An 11,927-nucleotide genomic window follows, 5' to 3' on the forward strand; every position below is an offset into this window, starting at 1 on the left:
AAATTATTTTCACTTATTTTAGTTTTAACAAAAAAATCAATAAATTAAAATCTATATAATAATAACAATCTGAATAAATGCCAACAACAGTTGCGATTTTTCATTGTACCTTTTCGTTAATTAATTTTTTGATATTTATTTAGAAGAAAATCATACAATTACGTCTGTTTATTGTAGGGGTGTGTCTTTTAGAATAAAGGAAAATCATACAATTGTTTATGTTCATTGTAGAGTTGTTCATTTTTACCATATACTATTCACAAGTTTTCGTTCCAATAATTATATTTATGTCTTTTAAACTCTATATTTATATTTGTCTCTTCTTAGATAACTAATAATACATTGTTCGCTGACACAACTTTTTTTGTTTCATGTTGAATCTAACTAATATGAATTTTAATATTTAATATTCAACATTTTTCTATAATATAACTAAAGATTTTAGAAATGATTATAAAAATATAGAAATTTAATCTATATAATAATAACAATCTGAGTTAATGCCAACAACAGTTGCGATTTTTCGTCGTACCTTTCATTAAATAATTTTTTAATATTTATTTTGAAAAATCGTACGGTTACGTCTTCATATAATTGTTTCTGCTCATTGTAGAGTTGTGCATTTTCACCATATCTTATTCACAACTTATATTTATGTCTTTTGAACTATATATATATATATATATATATATTTGTCTCTTCTTAGATCACTAACTATCAATTGTTCGCTGACACAAATTTTATGTTTCATGTTGAATCAAAATAATAGGAATTTTAATATTTGATATCCAACATTTTCAATAATCTAACTAAAGATTTTAGAAATGATTATAAAAATACAGAAATTTAATCAACTTTAATTAGGTAACTTATAATTGTGTTTATTTATCCTAACTCTTCATAAAATATGTGTTATCTAATATTTAACTTTTTTTTTCTTTTTAGAAGTTGTGTATTTTTATTCTAATTACGGGTTGATAAATTTCCACTCAAGATAAAATTTATTATATTTTTCAAATTATTTTATCAGAAAGTTGTATTTATTTATTATAATCGTTCATTTGATATCCTCACTTAGGATCAGTTCGTCATAATATTTGTTTATGAATAATAGAAATACCAATAACTGTTATGATTTTTGTTACTGTTTACAATAGTGTTTCATAAAATATATTATACTTATAATACCTACAAATTTTTTACAAAGTTGTCTCGATGCATTATGATTTTTCATTTAGTAATTTTTAACTTAGTTGATTTTTTTTCAGAATATTTTTTTATTATAAGTTTTCATTTTGATGGTTGTGTTTTTAAAACTCACAGTTTTATATGTTTATAATTTATGTAGTTTTAGCCCTACTTATTTTTTTTTTCTTTTGAGATCATTTTTAATTTTATCATTTATCATATATTTTCAAACTATTTTACTTTCAAATAATTTTATAATATATAATTCTAAAATTTGAAATTTAATTTAACTTTTCTTAAAATATTTTCTAGCGACATCGCGGGGTATGAGTCTTAGTATTATTAAAATTAAACTTGAAAAATAAAATTTTATTACATCTCATAAATAGAAAACAAATGACTAATAACATTTTTATTTAAACATCATCATTAGTGTACTTTTCCTACAAATGATCGATTAAAGCGTTTCAAAGTGAAAAAATGAGCGTCTCTATCTTTGATTTGTCTATGTCGAGCAAGAAATTCTTGAAATCAAGTATTTTCATCATGATATTTCAAACCAGATTATTAATCACTATTTTATGATGTATTAAGTTTATTTTGTTAACAACTTGTTTTTATTTTAGTTTTCTTTTTTTATTTTAATTTATGACACTAGTTATGTATTTTATATTTATTGTTTGTTATGTTATTCTATTTTCTAAGTTAAATATATGTTATTTTGTAATTTAAATTAATTCAATATATTTGTTTTTAATATAAATTTTATAAGTTTAAATTCTTATTAAATAATTGTATTTAGATATAAAATGGTAAAATACGATAATTAAGGGATTACTTTATAAATAAAAAAGTTATACTCTAAAATTAGGAAAATGGACCGTGTTACTCTAAATTTGGAGTAACTCTGTTCGTTTGTCTATTTTTAGAATAGAATATAAAGTATTATTGGAGATGATTATATTCCGAATATAGAGTTTGGAGTAATATATAAAATATTAGAGGAGATGTTCTAAGTCTTTATACGTATTTATCAAGCAAAAATATTTAAAAAATTTCTAGCCTGACGAAAAGCCAAAAAATAATAGTACAATTTTATAATACAAAGATTGGTTTGCTATTGATCACGATATGTGTGTGTTATGAGTTATGACTTATGAGTTATGACTATCGAATAGTGATTTCGACACATGTTAGAAAAAACACATATAAAACTAAATTTTTTTTTTAAATGATAAAAAATATTATATATAGATATTTTCTGATATCATTATTATACAAAAAATCCTATATATAATAGCACAGTTTTCTCTCATTTGAAGATGTACATATCCGCATTATAACTTAAGAAAATCAACATAATCGTAAGAGTATATATATGGATGTTGCCAACGAATCCTCTAATATTGAAGATTACACCTTCACATAAAATATTATGGAAATGAGAGGCATAGGCCAATGGGATGAAAGCATGGATTACTGAGCACTGAAGAGAGAAAATGATCATTTAGCTACTAAAAACATAAAACATGCAAGAAGATTACAAATACATGAAAACATGTAATAAGGTTAACCTGTTCATCGAGGAAAATAAGGATAAGTGTTTCTTAAGTAGGAGACTACCATCTCTAAGCTTGTTATACAACTTTGAGCGTTGCGTTGCTCCTCATCACGCCTAGCATTTTCTTCATCAACTTTTGCGAGCTTAGCACGAGCAGCTTCAAGTTGGTCTTGCAACTCTAAGATTGACGGTGAAAAAACGGTTGAATAACATTGTTTTCTCTTCCCTTTGTTGACCGTCTCAGCTAGTTGGCCAAGTCCAAAGGGTTTTCCCTTGTCATCTGTGACAGTACTCTAAACACACAAAGAAAAGATGATGCAAAACCAATTAGATTGAAACAGACATTGTTAATGTTCCATGAATATTCATGCTGAGAAAGGAGAACCATGAATAAAAAATGTAGACCAATAAACATTAGAAAAACTAGACAATAAGTATTATAAAAAGCGAGAATCAACATCAGAAAACCACACAATCATCATCACGAAAAGAAAGTAAAAAAATACCTTGAGAAATATGTCATATTTATCTTGAATGGTGAGGATCCGTTGAGATGAATGGTCTGAACCGTCAAGATCATCGGCATCAAGCTGATTCAATGTCTCTTCTAAGTTCTTCTCATAATCTTCAGCTACTTGTTTAGCCTTTGCATCAACAAAAGTTCCATCTGCCCTTGTATGAGTTGCTATAAAAACTTCACCAAGTGATATAGGGCGACCCAATTTATCCTCCTGTAATGATACAAAAAAAAGTTACTAGTGTCACATGTAAAATTAAAGGCAGCTAAAAATGCATTACCAACTCCTTACCAAGTCTAGTTGTACTTGCAAGTACGATTTCTGTCCGGATAAGTGTTTATGGACGCCAAGCCCACCACGATCAGAATTTCTGGACTGGGAAGCATTAGTGCTCTTTTCAATAGACTCGGGAGTGTTCCAGTGCTCCATCATTTCGACCCAAAGTGTTGGCCGAATTCAAATTGGATTTTGACCCCTCAGCTTTGCTTGGCTTACAATTCCTTTGATCCTTCTTTTGGCGACCCTTATGAAGTTTTCTTTAACCACCTCAGTAATCCCACTGTCCCAGTTGTACTTCCGCTACACAATACACAATACAATATTGTTAAGCTAAGTGTGAATGATTCTAATCATGGTATGTAGTCATAAAAAAAACTGTAAAGAGCATTACCGCAAATGTTCTGAAGTATCGTTCTTGAATGTTAATAGGTGTAACCTTCCAACTGTAGTAAGAGCCATCAAACTTCCTTCGAAGTATTCCACTTATCACTCGGGCCAGTTTTCCTTTGTCCCGACCAAACCTATTAGACAAATATTAGGAGAGCAAATAAAAGTAAAGAATATAAAACCAAAACAAAATTGTTGCAATTCGAAAACCTAAGTGATATAATCAACACAAGAGAACCAAGCAATGCTATGTAATCAAACTAAAATTCAGAAACACAACAACCTAAGTGATATAATCAAGACAAGAGAACCAAGCAATGCTATGTAATCAAACTAAAATTCAGGTTTCGAGATAATGAAAAGAAGAAGTGATTAATAGTTTTGAGAACCGTGTTAGATGGTTAATCGAGTCACAAACTAGTCACAACTTAATTTTGGGTGGGGGGAAAGTTTGGCGGTTATATTTCACTAATATTGTCGAAAAGTTTGCATATGCGTTCAGTAACAAATTAGTCACAATCAAGTAGTCGCAAAACAGTGATACTGCTGGTCAGTCACAAAGTAGTCACAAATATTAAAAATGGTTGCAAACTAGTCACAAATTGTGACCACTTTGTGACTTGTTATTAGTAGACATAAGCTTATTTGGTTTTTGAAAGCATAAAATATAAAATTTTTACTTGTAACCATTGACATTGTAATTAAAGTGTCAAAAAAACAAGGTCAGAGAAGAAATAATATATTAGAAAGAGAATTTGAACATTATACAGCTTTCGAACATGTTTGTTGTATAATACATGTAACACTTAATACATGATATTGAATATACACTAATTGATTCATTATATGGACATATATCTTATAATAGAAATATTTACTATACAAATTTGTTCAAATATTTGTAGATACTAAACACTTAACATTATTTGAATACAATTTTGTTAAAATTGGAAAAAAAAATTGTAGGCGGTTACTAAAGGGTTGCAAAAGAGTCACAATTTCAGGTGTCGGTGGCAAATTATTCAGGTATTAGTCACTACCTAGACTCGTTTTGCGACCAATGTGAGACAGAAAGCTAAATATGGTGTTTCTTAGGTTTAGTCGTAAATTAGTCACAATATGCGACGTTTCTAGGACAGCCTGAGAAAATATGATTTTTCAATAAAAATACAAATATTATACATCATTAAAATACAATATAACTACCAATATTAAAGATATTATACATTATTAAAATTCAATTATAATAAGTATATTACACAAATTAAAGTTTTAAAATTGTGATTCAATTTCCTCATCTTCATCTTCCGATGACGATTCGTTACACCGAAATTTGTCTTCTGGTTCAGCGTCTTCGATTTTAAAGTCAATGTGATCAACATTCTGGCTTGTGTCTACCAAACTATCAATTATGATATCCTCAATAGTACCCGTCTCCATCATCAGTTGTTTGCTGCAATATAACAAGTTCATTTTCTCTAAACTTTCCTTGAGCAGTATGTTTTGGATTGACTTTTAGAACCGTGTGCCAAATTTTCCGAGGTCGTTTTGTGTTTGGGTATGAAAGATAACACACTTGATCAGCTTGCGAAACTACAAATGTTTGCCAATAGAAACCTTGTGATATGTGGATTAAAAATATTGACATATAAATTTAGGGTAAAAGATAAGAATACCTAAGATGAATGGTTCATAATTTTGATACTTCTTTTATTGTAGCACGTCAACAATGCCTCCATCTCGAATTCGAGTGCCTTCCAGGATCAAACCATTCACAGAAGAAAACTATGATCCTTAAATTCAAAAATTCTGGATACTTGAGCTGAATAATATTTTCGACGGTCCCATAATAATCATCTTCGTCATGTGCTTCTGAATAATTTGATCCTCGAACACATATCCCATAATTCATTGTTTTCTGCTTCTCCCATCGGCCTTCGTGTGAAACAAATAACCTCTTGTAAAATGCATAGGTCACGACTTGATTTTATTTTCAGGACCGTCCACTATATCATACACCCATGGAGGAAAACTTTTTGAACTTATACAAACCTGTACGTGTATATAATAATATAAAAAATATACACATATAATATATATCAAATTATTGAGTAGTATATTCTTACATATTCACGAATCTATTTAGGAAAATCTGCTTCTCTTTTTGAGATGACTTCAACCTCAAAATGTTCTGGATCACCATATCGAATATGTGCCTCCAATAATCTGTGTTTCACCAAAAATATATATGATTTCTTAACCTGAAACCAAGAAGATCATGTATATTAAAAATTAATAAGTTAACAAAGAGCATACCTCTCAAGTGGCCTAAAATAGTCACAATTGAGTAAAACATATGGATGTGCACATTTGTACTCTTTTTCACTTAACCAAAATTCACTACATTTGCCACTTGGACGACCCACATAAGTGAATATTTCAGGTACCGGTACAGGATAAACAGGTACTTCACCTTCATTATACCTCATCTCCCTGAAAATTAAATTCCGTTTACCATCATTAATATAATTGGAAGCAAATACTGAATTACAACAATTACTAATTAAGTTATACCATTGATGTCTGCACAACTAGCTAAATCTGAAACATAGCCGTCAGAGAATTTAACCTCATGTTTGACCCATTCTAACAGTCATTCTTTTGCTTTCGGAGTCAACCTCCAAACAGGAAATGGAGCTCCCCCTCCATCATCTGCATGCAATTCTTTCTGAGAGGAAAATCTTTTAATGTCCAATTTTGACTTCACTGTATCTATTGATCTATCTTTAACATTCATAGTAGTATACATGATATAATCATGCATATTCTTCTCGATATGCATCAAATCAAGATTGAGTCATAGAATCAGATCAACCCAGTAAGGCAACTCCCAAAATTTTCTTTCTTTATGTCAATTATGCCACTTTCAATAGCCTTCCACTTTATCTTCATGACCATTTCCACCACAGACATATGTTTTAGGTGCTATAGATTGCCTTATACGCTGATATATAACTTCTCCATTCAGAGATGGCGGTGGATAGTCGTTCAAAGCATGCTTTCCCTTCAGAAAGTTATTTTTATTCTTTCGCAATGGATGATTTGTAGGAAGAAACCTCCTGTGACAATCAAACCAACATGTCTTTCTACTAGCCGGCAACCAAAAAGCAATTGTTTCATCCATACAAATAGGACATGATATTCTCCCATGAGTTGTCCATCCTGACAATATACCATATGCCGGAAAATCGCTAATAGTCCATAAAAGCGCAACTTTAAGGTTGAAGTTTTGATCTAACGAAACATCATAGGCTTCAACCCCGTTGTATCATAGCTCCTTTGACTCGTCGATCAACGGTTGGAGGAAAACATCAAGACTAGCTCTTGGATGATTTGGCCCTAAATTCAGAATTGTCAGGAACAAATACTCATTGTTCATGTACATATCCGGAGGTAAGTTATATGGTGTCAAGATTACAGGCCATAACGAATGGTTTTTGGACATGCCAAAAGGATTAAAACCGTCTGTACATAATCCGAGATAAACGTTTCGTGTTTCTCCTGCAAATGTAGGATGCAGATGTTGGAAATTCTTCCACTCTGCTGCATCAGATGGATGACACATTACTCCGTCTTCTGAATCATGCTCAGCATGCCATCTCATCACTGATATAGTCTTCTCTGATTGGTACATTCTCTTCAATCTGTCAGTAATAGGTAAATACCACATACGACTAAAAGGTATTCTATTTCTTCCCTCACTATCCTTGTACCTTGGTTTTCCACAAAACTTGCAATGTTCCAACTTCGCATATTCTTTCCAGAAGAGCATACAATTATCTATACATACATCAAATGTATGGTACGGCAATCCTATCTTTCGCATCAAAGACTCTGTCTCGTAGTATGAACTGGTGCCTGATTACTCTCTGGTAAATACTCCGTAAATAATTCAGCCCATGAGTCCATGCAGGTTTCAGATAAATTATGATCTACCTTGTTGTTCATGAAACGAGCAGCCAACGACAATTTCGACTGACTTTCCCGACACCCATCATAAATTGGATTATTTGCAGCATCTAACATATCATAAAACCGTTTTGCATCTTGGGTAGGTTCTTCATGAACATGAGATCCACTTTCATGTTCATGTTGATGATACTGATTAAATGGTGTAGTACCATGAAATGCATCATTCACCATACCAGCAAATACATTCCCACCATTCCCTCCATCAAATTCTACTGATTGATCACCCCACATATAATCTACATTACCATAATGACTACTCGTTCCTTCCCCAACCACATTATAATCTTCACCATGTTCAAACCATACATAATATCCAGGCGTGAATCCTTTACTATGCAAATGCGATGAGATCGTACGAGCATGCAATAACTTTTCATTTTGACATTTAAAGCAAGGGCAGAGAAACCTACCTCCACTGTTATGGGCTAATGATTGGTTACTTGCAAAAGCTATGAACTGATCTACCCCCTCCAAAAATACCTTCGAGATATGATTTGTCTCTCGATCGATTCTATTGTACATCCACTCTCGTGAATAATTCCACATTTTTTCTCACTTTTTTCCCTTTTTTCTTCTCTTTTTTTCTCTGTTTTTTTTGCTCCTTTTTTTCTTGTATCAAATAATGGAAATGAGAGGTGTGAAAAATGAGAGGAGTGAGCGGTGGCTTATATAGGGATAACATGATCACTGTTTTGCGACTACCTTATAAGAGTCACAAATTTGCGATCGTTTTGCGACGAATTTGCCACTTTATTACGACCACTTTGGGACTACAATTATATGTCGGCAAAGTTCAGTACCCCACCTATCCTCAACATTTTCCACGTTTTTAACTAACTTTTGTGTACGACTACTTTGCAACGAATTTGTAACTTAAACAGACAGTTATAACTCCGTCGCAATTTTATAACGATATTGCGACCAAAGTTAACGACTTCTATTTATGTCGCTAAGTCGTCGCTATTTGCGACTGTTTCGCAACTCCTGCTATAGTGAATTTAAAGTAGTCTTAATGTAGTCGCAAATGAGCAACGTGTTAGCAACTACTTTTATTAGTCGCATATTTAGGACTAATTAGCGATGATAGTTTCTGCAGTTGTGTTTTAGTCGCAAAACGGTCACAAAAGGGTCGCTAATATTTGTGACCGTTTATGTGGTCGCAAATAGTAGTCTCAAAACACAGGTTTTCTTGTAGTGTCATGTCGGTCGATGCAACCCCTGGTGGTGTCGGTCGATGCATGTTTGGTGTTGGTCGATGCAGTTCCTGGTTTATTTGTTGGTTGTTGTTTGATGGTTAGAAACATAGAGTATCTCAATTGCTTGTGTGTATAGCCTAGTAGATGGGAGGATTGCCTCACTAAGTATTTATAATAATACTTACGCATCTCAATTGTTGTTTGTGGTGTGCAGGTTTGTGACGTGGGACCATGGCGATGGGGAGGAGGATGATCTAGGGTCTCGTTTGTGTGTTGTTGGTTATATTGTTTATGTTGGAACCTTGGTTATAGTTATGTTAGGTTGTTGGATAAAATGGTTAGGAATGTTATGTATCTGAGATGATTAATGTTATATGTTTCCGCTATGCATATTATTGGTTGTTGGTTTAATATTGGTAATGTGGTTTGGTTTAATTAAGTAGTATGAGATGCTTAATTATAGATTTTTATTATTAAAAAAAAGAAAAAAAGGTTCGGGTTGTTTCATTATTTCTTAGTTATATATATAAAGTTGATTTCTCTTCTCCTTCCTCCACCTCATCACTTTTTATTTTCAATTTTAACAAATTAATATACATCATCAAAGGAACATAAAATTCCAAAGTTAATGCATATCATTTTTGTAATATTTTTATTATTATTAAAGCAATAATTTACAATAGTTTAAACTAAAATATAAACCAAAAACAAAATGAAAAAAATATACAACGAAAAAAATGTCAAAGTAAAATATGAATAGAGATTACATCAATATAAAATTAGATATTTCTATCATAACATATTATAATTGTGTAAATATATGTAAAAAACTAAAAATAGGAGAAAAATAAAGTTATCATATATTTAATGGAACATGAATTACTTTCAAGAGTTACAATTATTAGGATAAATAAATAAGAGTTTTTTTTTAAAAACAAACTCAAAAATTTAAAGGTTTTTTAAATCAAGAGGTTATTCAATTCTTGGTGTTAAATTATAAATTCATATGTATATTATTATTTTCCATTCTAATTTAATATACTTAATATATATATATATATGTGTTTTTTTTTTGGGAATATGATTAATATACATATATATATATATATATGTTTTTGTTTTTTGGGAATATGATTCAACTCTCATATTTATGAATGATCATATATATACAAATTTTTGAAAGTACAAAAGAAACACACATGAAAGCACTCAGATTCAACTAGTAACTTATAAGGTTATCTCAATGGTATAGTTACCCTACACGATCATTCTATTTTTTTATGCTAAACAATAATTGACCACACGACTCTTTCTATATAAAAAGTAACTAGCTAAGACTAATCAATGTTTTTTCAAACAGAATTATTCAAGATATATTATTCTTGCATTTATCAATTCTTTTAGGTTCTTATGATTATTTAACTGTCCACTAATTTCAATTTTCAGAAAATAGCTCTTATCCAAAAGAAATTTAGCCAAGAAGTACAGAATATGTATGGTAAGAAAATTACATGGTCAAAAAAAATTTAAAGATAAAAATATAAACAAGTAAAGAAAACTCATTCAAAATAGAAAATCCAAAATTTCAAATTATATCAAGTATTAGCAAACCAAAGTATTTGAAATTATATCAGAAGATTTAGATTATTAAGGATATCAATTAATTTCTGAATTTTGTTTGACATGTCATCTAATTTTTTCCCACTTTTTCATTTAAATGGATTATAAAAAAGAAAATAAAAAATCGAGTGTAGGCGAGTTCTATTATAGTATTTTATAATTATTGTAAATATGAAAAATATTAAAAAAGATAAGAAAACATTAGAAGTATCTATACTATCAAAGATTGACCTTTAATATATCAGATGAATTAACAGTTATCATACAAAATATTAAATTATAATATGGCCTTAACATACATAATTGTAAATGCATATAATTTATTGGAATTTAAGAAATTACTTTTAAAAAAACTTAAATTGTAAAGAGCAAATTATTCTTAATATCATCTATGAAAATATCTAGTAACACCAAATGAGATAAAATACTATAAATAAAAGGTATTTTTGTTTTTTAAGTCAAATAAGTTGGAAAAGATATACTAAGGAGATAATCATAAATAAAATTTTCATTTATGATCAAAAGATGTTGGAAACATTCTACGTTGCTTATTCCACTACTACAAATTTTGTCTTCATCTTTTGAGATTCGTCATGAACTTACGATATTTTCTTTTGTTTCTGGCACGAAGTCTCCGAGCTTTTTCTTCGTTCGTCTCCCTCTTGTAGTGATATACCACATGTGCAGCAAATTTTTGAGAAGAATCAAACACACCATTGCACTTAGAACATGTATATGAACCATTTTTTTCATTTGATATACTATGTGTACGGCCATCATACTCATCATCATCATCCTCAGAATCAAAAATATTGATTGGTCTAAGAATTTTCTTCAAATATCGAGTATCTTAAGGAACATGGTTACACTTTGATGATGAAGAAGACATATTAAAATAATGAGGATCAACAAAATTTTGGTTTGGATAAACGACTCTAATAGGTGTCGGATTTAAAATTTTACGCTGATTACCAAGAAAAGTTGGAGGAAGAAATAAAGGAATCCAAATATTGGGTTTGGAATCCATAGCATGATTGACATGATCAGTTTCAGATTGGACATTGTCAATTGGATTGTTAGGAAAATATTTGTCACCATAAACAAAACCAACGTTTCTCCTCTGATAGTTCACATATGAACAATTAA

Source organism: Camelina sativa, chromosome 11 (assembly GCF_030686135.1).
Source record: "Camelina sativa cultivar CO46 ecotype springtype chromosome 11, ASM3068613v1".
Lineage (NCBI taxonomy): Eukaryota > Viridiplantae > Streptophyta > Magnoliopsida > Brassicales > Brassicaceae > Camelina > Camelina sativa.